The sequence below is a fragment of the Chrysemys picta genome, chromosome 1, assembly GCF_011386835.1.
Source record: "Chrysemys picta bellii isolate R12L10 chromosome 1, ASM1138683v2, whole genome shotgun sequence".
Lineage (NCBI taxonomy): Eukaryota > Metazoa > Chordata > Testudines > Emydidae > Chrysemys > Chrysemys picta.
This window is the reverse complement of record NC_088791.1, coordinates 23386908-23398191: the sequence shown is the minus strand read 5'-3', so window position 1 is coordinate 23398191 and position 11284 is coordinate 23386908. Positions and strand designations below refer to the sequence as shown.

At 44.3% G+C, this 11284-nt stretch overlaps 1 long non-coding RNA gene across 1 annotated transcript; it reads right to left on the bottom strand.

Moving 5' to 3' along the window:
• Nucleotides 1-2384: 2384 nt before the first annotated feature.
• On the bottom strand, nucleotides 2385-5948 carry LOC135983764 (uncharacterized). Its single transcript, XR_010601543.1, has 2 exons — nucleotides 5751-5948; nucleotides 2385-4796 (listed from the first exon to the last, which is right to left on the bottom strand). It is a non-coding gene; the product is annotated as an uncharacterized LOC135983764 (long non-coding RNA).
• Between the last annotated feature and the right edge of the window lie 5336 nt (nucleotides 5949-11284).

The following is an 11284-nucleotide window of genomic DNA, read 5'->3' as shown; positions in this document are numbered from 1 at the left end:
TCTCTTTTTTACTTTTGGGGAAGGCTGAATTTAAACAGCATGTGAATAAAGTGACTTGAAATGAATTCATGCCCTGGCAAACCATACAAATCCAGTAGTATAAAGAGGGCCACTGTAGTGGGGCAGCTGCCCCACTCCTGCAGAAAAGGGGTTAAAAGCAGCCCTGGAGAGGGCTATGGCTGGAAATAAGGGGAGTGAGAACAGCTGGGGGAAGCTGATTATGTTGCTGACCACAGGTGTGGGCAGCTCAATCAGGGCCCAGCTGGCCCTGATAAGAGGGCAGTGGAACAGGAGCTGGAAGGACACACTCTCTCTAGCTTCTCGGAGAGAGAAGGAGTTGGCTGCCTGGGAAGCTGAGGAGGGTACCTAGGGTGGAGCAGTGCTGGGGAAGGGTAGAGGGAGCTGGGGATCTTCACCCTAGCAAGGCTGCAGGCTGAGCTAAGGACCCACAAAAGGGTACCAGGATTGCAGAGGAGCAATCCAGGTATAGGCAGAGGCTGCAGGTCCAACCTCCCCTTGCCAATGATGAGTGACCATTACAGACTGCAGTCTGCCCCAGGGAGCAGGGGCTAGATGGAGACTGGCAGTAGTCACTGAGGCAAGGTGGGGATAGGGGTCGGGGGTTCCCCTGGGAGGGAGACCCAGAGACAGTGGATTGCTGCTGGCGGCAGAACCCCTGGGCAAAGGGCACCGGGGCCTGGGAGGGACATGGGGGGCCAGTGGCAGGTGAGACATCAGCTGGCAGAGGGTGCTCCAGAGCTGGAAAAGAGCTAATTCCCTGGATGACCAGCAGGAGATGCTGTGCTGGTGAGTCATCGCCCCACCACAGCCACCTTTAGGTGTCATCAAAACAAGCAGCTGCTTGGTAACCTATGCTTTTAGAGGCTATTCCACAAGTGTAAGTGTGTACATACTTAAATAGTTATTTGGCCAGAGAGAAAGAAAACTTGACTCTGTAACCTGGTTGTTAGGTGCCCACCCCAGAAGTTGTAGAGATGCAGGGTCCAGTCCTCTTGCACAAATTGTCCTTTTATTATTTATCTAGAGTGGAACAGCTTCAACTACAGAGAATGAGGCACCCACCATCAGAATATCCTGTAGCTCAGTGGCTAGAGCACTAATCTCAGGTGTTACTTTGCCCCTCCTCTTGCAGAGCAGGGAATTGAACTTAAGTCTCCCACATCCCAGTCAAGTGTGCTAACCATTGGGCTAAACGTTATGAGGTGGGAATCACTGTAGCTGCCTCCTCCTTCAGCCATTTTGTGTGAGGCCGATGCCTAACTGATTCCTGCAATAAAGGACTTAGGGACCTGAACTGCCTGACTCCAAGAGATGGGTTCCAATTTCTGGATCGCTACACAGAGATTGGTGTCTAACTCCAGGCTGCTTATCTCCATAAGAGGGGAGAGGCTTAACACAACCCTCTTGTTGGCATCTCCCATTGACTAGCTTCAGCAGCTCCCTGCCTAGCATGCTGTTGTGGATCACTTTCTAAGGTACCTATCTCCCCCCCCCATAGCCTAGGCACCCAACTCAGGCTTTGTCGATCACAGTGGTGTTCCTGAGATTTTTCTAGGTTCCTCACAGCTAAGCTCTAAACCATTTAGTTTTACAACTCCTAAGACCCTTTGTGGACCCAGACCAAATTGCTTTTCTAACTCCCGCACCCCGCCATTTGATTTGGATACAGTATTCTTTTGCTGGTCTAAACAGTGCAGGACCACACATGTTCCACCAAGAGGGGTCGGCTTTCCAGTGAGGGTCAAAGTTATATAGTAAAATATTATTTGAATTCTACAATCCAGTAATCAGGCTACAGAATTACATAGGTATATTACATTTTGCTTAGACTGGGCTAAAGTTCAAAGCTAGAATTGTTTTCTTTTCAATTGTGCGGCTATGAAGTAGATAAGACTTCTAATAGTTGAGCCTGATTGGGACTGTAACTCGCATGAGTAAGTGTTGAATGATCAGATCCTATATGTCTTATCTATTTTAGCTATGTGTGACAGGGTACAATCTGAACTGTGGAATTGCTGTGCCCTCTTAACTCTCTAGCTTGAGATACCTGCTCTGCTAGTGAAAAAGTGCCCCTCCAGGCTTTGCTCTCAGACAGCCATTAGCATATGAAGGCACACCTAACACAATTACATGAATGCTCTCACAGCCACTCATGAACCATATGAAGGAGACACTCGCAAATCCCCCCAGCCTTGCACCCCAGAAATGTGCATCTTACACTGCTCAAAGCCCCCCCCCCCCCCCCCGTTCAGTGTAAGCTCATTAATTAGTTCACCATTCCATCAATGGATAATGGATATGCACCAGCCTTTGTTAATTTGAGCAGAGATTTCCCAAACACTTCAGTCAATCACACTGGATTAGATAAAACATAAAAAATAAGTTTATTAACTACAGAAAGATTGATTTTATGTGATAAGTGATACAGGCATAAAAGGTCAGAATTAATTACCAAAGGAAATAAAATGATAAGATCACAATCTAATTCCTATACTTTACCAAGCTAAGTCAAATTTGAAACAATAAGGTTTCTCTTACCCAAAAGCCTACAGCCGTCTGTGCCAACTGGAAAACTTCTCCAGTTAGGACCCCCCCCCCCCCCAGTTCAATGATGTCTTTGTTTTCCAAAGGATCTTATTGCCTTCAATGGGTGGGAAAGGAGAGGTAATTCGTGTGTTGTTTTCTTTTTTATACCTCAACTTCTTGTGCTGGAAAAATCCTTGCTGTATCATGGGGTCAGGCAATCCCACTGCCTATGTGCTCTGCCAAGAGTCCTTAATACTAATTGCAAATTCTTGCTTGCACCTTCTGTGTAGGTACTGTTTGGGATGACCTGTCTGACCTTTGTTTACAATCTTTTGTCATTTCTAAGGTGCTAATCTGTGGGCATTCCCCAGACTCACATGTTTCAGTAACATACATATAGCAAAACTTCACAACTTCATATGCAATGATGATACACACATTTTAAACAGGACAATGATGTTTAGCACATTATGACTTTTCAAATCATACCTCACAAGGCATGCTTTGTACAAAATATATCAAAATGATATACATGTGGTGAATATAGGGGTCACAGGTGTTATTTTGAGGTGCAGTGTGTCACACTGTTGTTACACTTAAGGTCTTGATCCAGCAAATTATTTAGACATTTGCTTAACCTTAAATGTGAGTAAAATTGATTACTCTCACTTAAAGTTCAGAATGTGTTTAAGTAACTTGCAGGATTGGAGCCTTAATTAGTGGGGGATGTTACTATGGCTTTAAGAGAGAGAATAGACTCTTCAGGAGGTGGCAGCTGACAGTATAGATATAGAGATATATACACAAATTAAATTACTAGCAATGAATCATTATTGACTAGTGGATTATTGAATATAAAACACAGGGGACAGATTCTTCCACCCATACTCAGGCAGAGTGGAACTTGACTGTTCAAGCAGTATAAGGGAAGTGAATGGTAGTAAGATACTATTTAGTCTGAAAAAGGGAGGCAGAATTGGGCTCTCACTGTTCCTAAAGTACTTTGAGATCATTAGGATAAAAGGCAAAATAGAAAGTACAAGGTATCTGTCTGTTTGTATCAAAATGAACTTAATTAACTTAAGTTTTAAAGGGATAGGAGGGGAGGAAAAATTCTTACCAATAAAATCTGCTTGCTATGTATTATAAGAGAAATAAGGTGGGTGAGGTAATATCTTTTTATTGGACCAACTTCTGTTGGTGAGAGAGACAAGCTTTCCAATATCCTGGGACCAACACAGCTATAACAATATTGCACACGTATTGTAAAGGAAGAGAAAAATCTGCTGATAAAGCTGACACTTTTGCCATTTCAACCACCTCCTACAATTTTCCAATATTATTTATATCTGGTTTTATTCCACTCATATCAAATGAATCTGAGAAACTTAAGCCTAGAAAGTTGAAGGGAATGCAGAATTCTAGATTTTAATTATAGTTCAGCGTAAGCAAATTGCAATCATACACAAGTAACAGATTGGACAGCTATTCCCCCGAGGAGACCAAGTTCTGAAATTGATCTCTATCTTATGTGAAATCAGCCATGCCATGGGGAAATGTGATAGGCTGAAACATCTGTAAAATTACTTGTTTGGTCTGAGCAGCAGGCTTTATTTTACGAAGAGCTATATTATTTGTAAACAGATACAATTTCAATGTGGACTGTCTAAAGTGACAGTTCTTTTAGCCAATATATTGGATTCTTATTTTTAGCGAACAAATCAAAAACTTGTCAGAGCATATAAAAATCTGGCATGTGCAAATAAAAATTACTTTTCAACAGCATTTATCTTGTGGCCAATACTTTTTATGGGCCCGATCCTGCAAAGCCATGCAGGCTTGACAGTCTTTTGGCCTACATGTTCACATAGGGCAGCAAGGGGGAATAAGAATACTATTAGGGCTTTCCATTGATTTCACTGTGCTTTGGATCCGGCCCTGAAACCCCTACATGGGCTATCTGGATGGTGGAAGCTGTGTGCACAGAAAAAAGGAGGTGCTGTGTGGCTGTTCAGTTCCTCTATAGAGCAGGAGAGTGGGCAAAGAGGGGTGGTGAATGGGTGGAAAGTCTTGGCCCATTTACATAGCAGAGAATTTGACCTTTAATGGTGAATTAAGCTATAAAATGACAAGCAAGAGCTGGATTTATTAACATTGGGGCCCTTACCAGCCTATTTGAACAAAGGATGGTTTACTTCTTTTGGTTCATCTATCCACTGCCAACAGATGAAGTAGTTTGGACTATCCATCTAAAGAAGACATGAAGTATTAGCACTGTACAATAGGTGGTCCCAATTCAGGACTGTATTTATTTGCTTTGCTGAATAACAGATGTGGTGTCACTTTCACTTCAGTACGTCTATGTCAATGAGAATTTCACACAACATCTGTTATGTTAACTTAGAAGAAGAAGATCAAAATGCAAAGACCTATAAATATCTCTGCATGTGTTTTATTTAACCAAGAGCTCTTCCAATTTCTTTGTTTAGTGGTTCAAGCCTTTTGGGAAGGGCTGATTGTATGCTGAAAAACCACAAGAAGGAGAAAAAGAAAAAAAACTACACACTTTTTATAAGAATAGTTGTGTTGTGTCCCTTTCCTTTTTTATGCCTGAGGTTTGGGGCCTGGGTTAGCTTTTCCCATCATGTTTTGATTGCATAATACATCAAATAGCATAGGGTAGCAGAGCACCTTATGTAGTTCTATATGTGTCTCCCTTCCCCTCCCTCCCCCGATCGGGCATAGCTAGCTTTATGCAGTTCAACTATTTTATATGATACGTATGTAGGGGTCCATAGCCAGTCCTACCCATCTCAGAGGGAGGTCACACACCCTCACTGCTGTGTCTATAAATGCAATGCTCAATGGGGAATTAGAAATCTAAGGGGCTCTGGCCCTCAGGGCAGGGCAGAGCAACAAGCAGGTTACAGGGATCTGACTCTCTGCAACACAAAGAGCAGTAAGAAGTCTTTCGCTTAGCCTCCTGGCTCAGACAGCAGACAAATGCAGGCCTCTTGGCTTAAGGGGCTAGGGGTGGGGTGGCCAAAGGGAGTGGGAGGTCTCAGGCCCACCCCACTCCACAGGGTTCCAGCCAATGGGTCATCGGGGATCCTACTGAAACACACTGACCTGAACTCTGGCAACACAACCAGACTACTGTCGGGTGTTCCTGGGCTACTTCCTACTACCTCTTCTGAGTGTACCTGTTTCCAGGGATTCCTCCATCTCCCTGGGGCACACAGCCAGCAGCAGCCCCAGTAGCTTCTCCAGGTCCTGGTCGGTCAGCAGTCCTGGCACCTCCTCTGGGTCCTTGGCATAGCAGAGCTCCATCTCGGGTGCAGGGTTCAGCAGCAGGAGAGACACATCTGCTTCCTTTTCTGGCTCTCAGAAAACTGAGCTGCAGGGACCACCTTTTAAACTTCCTGTCCTGCCCCTCTGCTTCCAGTGAGGGAGGAGGGAGCATGGCTTGCCTGGCTCCACCCACCATGGGGTGGAGAGTGGTTTCCCCCCTCCAGTCTGAGAGAGAGGCCACGCCCCCTCACTACAACATATGAAATGCGAGTGATTCTATAAAGCTTCAGAAGATTAAAAAAGAGAGGTTGTAAAAGATGTGCTGCCTCAAATGTCAAATATAGTGGAAAAAGTTAAGTCATAAGAGAGGAGGGATGGTCTTGTGTCCATGAAATAGGAAGCAGGAGCTCTAGGTTCAATTCCTGCTTCTGCCCCAGACTTCTTATGTGAACAAGGGCAAGAGACTTCACATATTTGCAACTCCAATTCCTCACATGTAGAATGGGCATGATACTTCCCTAACACACAGGAGTGGCATAAGGCTAAATTAATTATAATAGAGCACCATAAAAGAAGCATAAAAATAAAACAAAAGAAGTGTACAAATAAAACAAATGGGATGGAGGAATGGCCAACTTTCTGTGGATCCTTCTTCTCTTACAGGCAATGCAAACGCCTTTGGATCACTAATCTGAGCAAAAGGAGAAAGCTATGGTCTGACTGACCTCTGCCCTATCCAGCCTTCAAATGTACAGCTCCTGGATTACTAACAACAAGACTGAGGAAAACTGCTAAGTCCTACCTTTCTCCTTTTCCTTAGAGAGACAAGATGGGCGAGGTAATATCTTTTATTGGACCAGCTTCTGTTGGTGAGAGAGACAAGCTTTTGAGCTTCGCAGAACTCTTCTTGAGGTCTGGGAAAGGTACTGCCAGCGTCACAGCAAAAGGCAAGGTGGAACAGATTGGTTGGTGTAAGTAATTAGCACATATTGCTAGGGACTATAACTTTTCCTTGACCAATACAAAACCCAGACAAGACTTACTGCAGTGATAACTAGAACTATAGAACCTCAGAGTTATCTATTCATCTTAACCTAGAAGAATTTGATTGACAGTTTATCTAGCCTCCTCACTAGGCTATGGAGTTAGCAGAGATGAATATCTATGCAGTTGGATATAGTATTTCATCACCTGTTAATCCAGTATTAAAGTGATTTCTAGTGCTATAGTCCACCATCCTTACTCCACAAGCAGTCCTACTGAATAAAGATGGGTGGGAAATGTTTTTTCCATCCCATGAAAAATTTTTGGGATTATGAAACATTTTCGAGCCTGAATCAGTGTGAAATGTTAAAATCTTGAAAATTTTCACTGACGACCAAAAAAATTAGTTCTAGTCAATCAAAACATTTTGTTTAGATTTCAACCATTTTTCATTCACATTTTTTTTACTATAATGAGCTGAAATTTCAAAACAAAAAGTCGGCTTGAACTGGAAACCTAGAATTTTCATTTTGAAAATGTCACACATTTGGTTGAAAAATTCCTGAGCAGCTTCACTACTGAAACCAATGAGCCGACTCATAAACTATGTCTACACTGCACCCCACTGGCAGTGGTGTGTAAGGTATATGTAGCTACCCTCTGCAGTGAAAAGCAGGCTGCTGTGTAGCTACACAGGTCAGTGAAAGGCTCTGGCAGTGGGAAACAGGGCCGGCTCTAGGCACCAGCAAAACAAGCTGGTGCTTGGGGCAGCACATTTCTAGGGGCGGCATTCTGGCGCCGGCCATGCCGCCCCTAAAAATGTGCCCCAGCCGCCCTAGCTCAGCTCCGCTGTTGCCGCTTGTGCGCCACAGCACGCGAAACAGCTGATTCACGCGCTGCTGCTCGCCCTCCCTCCCAGGCTCTCAAACCTGGGAGGGAGGGGGAGATCCCAAGTGGCCGTGGCGCGCGAAACAGCTGATTCGTGCACCGCTGCTCCCCCTCCCTCCCAGGTTTGAGAGCCTGGGAGGGAGGGGGAGATCCTGAGAGGCCGCGGCGCTCGCGCTGCTTCTCCCTCTTAGGCTTGAGAGCCTGGGGGGAGGAGGCAGGGCTGGGGATTTGGGGAAGGGGTGGAGTTGAGGCGGGGCCTGGGGTGGGGTAAGAAAAAAACGGGGGCGGGAGGGCGGCCAAAATTGTTTTTGCTTGGGGCGGCAAAAATCCTAGAGCCGGCCCTGGTGGGAAAGCAGCAGGAAAGGATGCCAGCAGTCTTTCACTGTGGCAGGGAAAGGCTCCGGCAGCAGGATACTATGCCGCTAAAAATAGCAGTGTAGACAAGGGAGGCACGGCTTGGGTATGTAGAGGGCTGTGTAGAGCACATACCCAAAGGGTTTAAGTGTGTTTTTACTCTACTTGCCAAAACAATACCTCACAGTCTACACTGCTATTTATACCCACTCTAGGCAGTGCAGTGTATGTACTCTGCATACTGCTGAAAGGAGTGTGAAGTGTAGACATACCCACTGAATAAGGTACAACTCCATGGGAGTGAAAGGCTAGAATCTGACCATACCTGAGCGCAGGAATTACCTCGTGTTGATCATGAGAGTTGTGAAATTTTGGTATAAAGTCCAGGTAACAGTCCCTTAAAATACATGATCTGGAACTGCCCATAGAGCTAAACGTATTAATCCCACATACATAAAATCCTAATTCCTAAATCCAAAAAACCGTTCACATACACACTGAAAGATATGGCAGTGGAAAAGCTTCTACTGACTTCAGTGCACTTCAGATCCAGAGACTATTCCCAATTACCCTGCAACCAGCTCTTGGCTGGTTCAGTTTTTAGAGGTGTTTCAGGCCTTCAAGGAGAGATTTGATGGAGGGGCCTAAATAAATAATGGCAGCATTTCTACCTGCATATTACATTCTTCACCAAATGCACATGTACTACCTAACTGAATGAATTAGCCATATTAAAAACTCAGCAGTGTGTAACAGTATTGCCCCAGTGCCTTCATAACAATTCTGCACTAGGTTCCTGTGCATCTACGTTATCTGTATCTAAAACCACCAAACTTAATATCTTAACACTAAATGTATATTTGACTAGTACCTGCAAATAACCCTATAAAATATAAATAAACTGTCTATACAGAGAGACTCACACTTTTACACTATTTCAGCATAAGAACATTAACCATTTTACTCACTTTTTCCATGAAACTGCAAAACTACTAGGATAGTTGAAAAACATTCTATATTGGGTGGGACAGCTCTAATGTAACTGTTATATGTCCTCAGAAACTATGGCAGAAGTGCTGTATGATATACTGTAGCCTTTTCTGTTTATTAGATCTGGACAAAGGCTCATACCTTGAAATGGCAGAAATAAAACATATTGAGATGATTAAGGGATATCTATGGCCACCAAACAGCTTTACCCTAGCCCTCACCTTTGGCTGACAGCACTCTAAAATGTTTATATGACCTGGGATTTATATCCTCAATGCACACAAGCAGAAAAATACCTTAGTTGGTAGCAGAGAGCCTTAGAGGATGAATTATTTAGGAAATAAGTTATTTAGTTTTATGCCGGACTGAAATCACATGTCCCACTGTGAATAACCGCTGCTGTTCCATTGTTTACATAACATGGATAAATATTTAAAACTCTTTCCTGTGAAAAATGCCTACAGAGAAAAGCCTAGCTACACTTTAAAGGAACTAAACAGCGGATCCTGTCCCATACTCTGCGGCTATAGAGGGTTCCAGAAGCAACCTAGCTCTTTTGTCCTGTCCAAGTTCAGCTGTGGTTTACAGGGAGGGGAGGACCTACATACCCTGAGTGTCACTGAACTCTCCTCTGTGAGGACTTCCTATGTCCCAGTGTGCTGGTGGGTTTGAATATTGGGCGGGATGAGAGGACCTGTGACTACATCACCAGTAACTCCTACTTGTAATGAGGGTTCAAGTGCTGCGGAAGGTATTGGATCCCTGAGATTGAAGAAGTAGCCATTGGTCTGGGGTTGGTGGTGGAGCAGAATTCTAACCAGCTTCCCACAAACGTGCTGCTGCAAACTGAGCTTCAGAACAAGGTCTCCTGGTCCTCCGAGATAGTACTATAAACCTGGAGGCTGTGCCATCCCCTTGCTGTTATCCACCAGGTGGTACTTGTACAATCTGACTGTACAGGCAGGTAGGCAGCATCCTCTACCACTTACTCCCTGGGGCAGAAAGTGGCGTGAAGGCTCCTTCTCCCTGTTCTCATCCCTTGGAGCACCACAGAGCAGAAAACCTCTATATGGCAGGAGTCTCTGGGCATGATGAGGGAAGGACTGGCCATGCCTTCCTTTCCCTGGTGCTTGTAGAGCAGCAGCCTCCCCGAGAGGGGGTGGCCAGGGAGAGGGAGAAGAATGGGAAGGCGTGACTGCCACTGATGCATCAATGTTTGGTTTGGCCCTGCAGTGTCATGTAGCTCATGAGGTGATCTCCCCTGTGAACGAGGGGAGGGGCCTGCTGTTTAGCAGGCATCCAAGGGAGAGACCCATGGCAGTCACCTGGTTCCACGTTTTGGGCAAAAGCACATGCAGAGCATTTCTAAGGGAGAGACCATTCTGCTGCTTGCACAAGGCCTGCTTCCCGATTTCCCTAAGTCTTAATAATGTTCTTTTAACATAGTTTGTATGTGTAGATAGAACTTCTAGCATGGAGATGCTCTAAGCATATGCAGGTTTGTTTGTACATGAATACCTGTATTTATAGGAACAAAAACTCCTTCCTAAACATTTATGGGAACAAAAATCCTAGTTGCTTGAATATTCATGGAAAAAGGGAACACAATGATAATGGATGGATTGAATTGTGAGTGAGATTTAGCAAATGTTCTATCTACAATTTTATACTGCACCCATCTGAGTAATCTCTGAATACCTAGTAGCTTTGTGAATGCATTTCCCCCCATTCTACCCTCTTAATCAAAGATAAACAGATTTCTTCTGAAGCATTGCTATTGCTGGGAAACTAAATTCTTTCATGATAGCCAAGGACTCCTGTGATAAATGAAGTGTGTGTGGGGGGGGGGGGGGGAAGCTCCCTTTGATGGACACCCAGCCAGCCAGTTAGCTGTAAAATCCCTCTTGGTAGCTGTTCTCTACTTGCTTTACTTGTAAAGGATTAAAAAGTCCCCCAGGTAAAGAAAAGAAAGTGGGCACCTGACCAAAAGAGCCAATGGGAAGGCTAGAACTTTTTAAAATTGGTAAAGAAACTTTCCCTTTGTCTGTTGTTCTCTCTGGGCTGAAGAGATGGGGCAGCAGGAATGCTGTGTAATGTAAATAAATTAGGAATGTTTAGAAAGATGTGATTAGGTTTATTTCTGTTTATTTTTTAAGGCTTGTGGACTCCTCTGTGCTAAACCCTGATGCTTTTGTTTACTTGTTGTAACCTTTAAACTGAACCCCCAAGA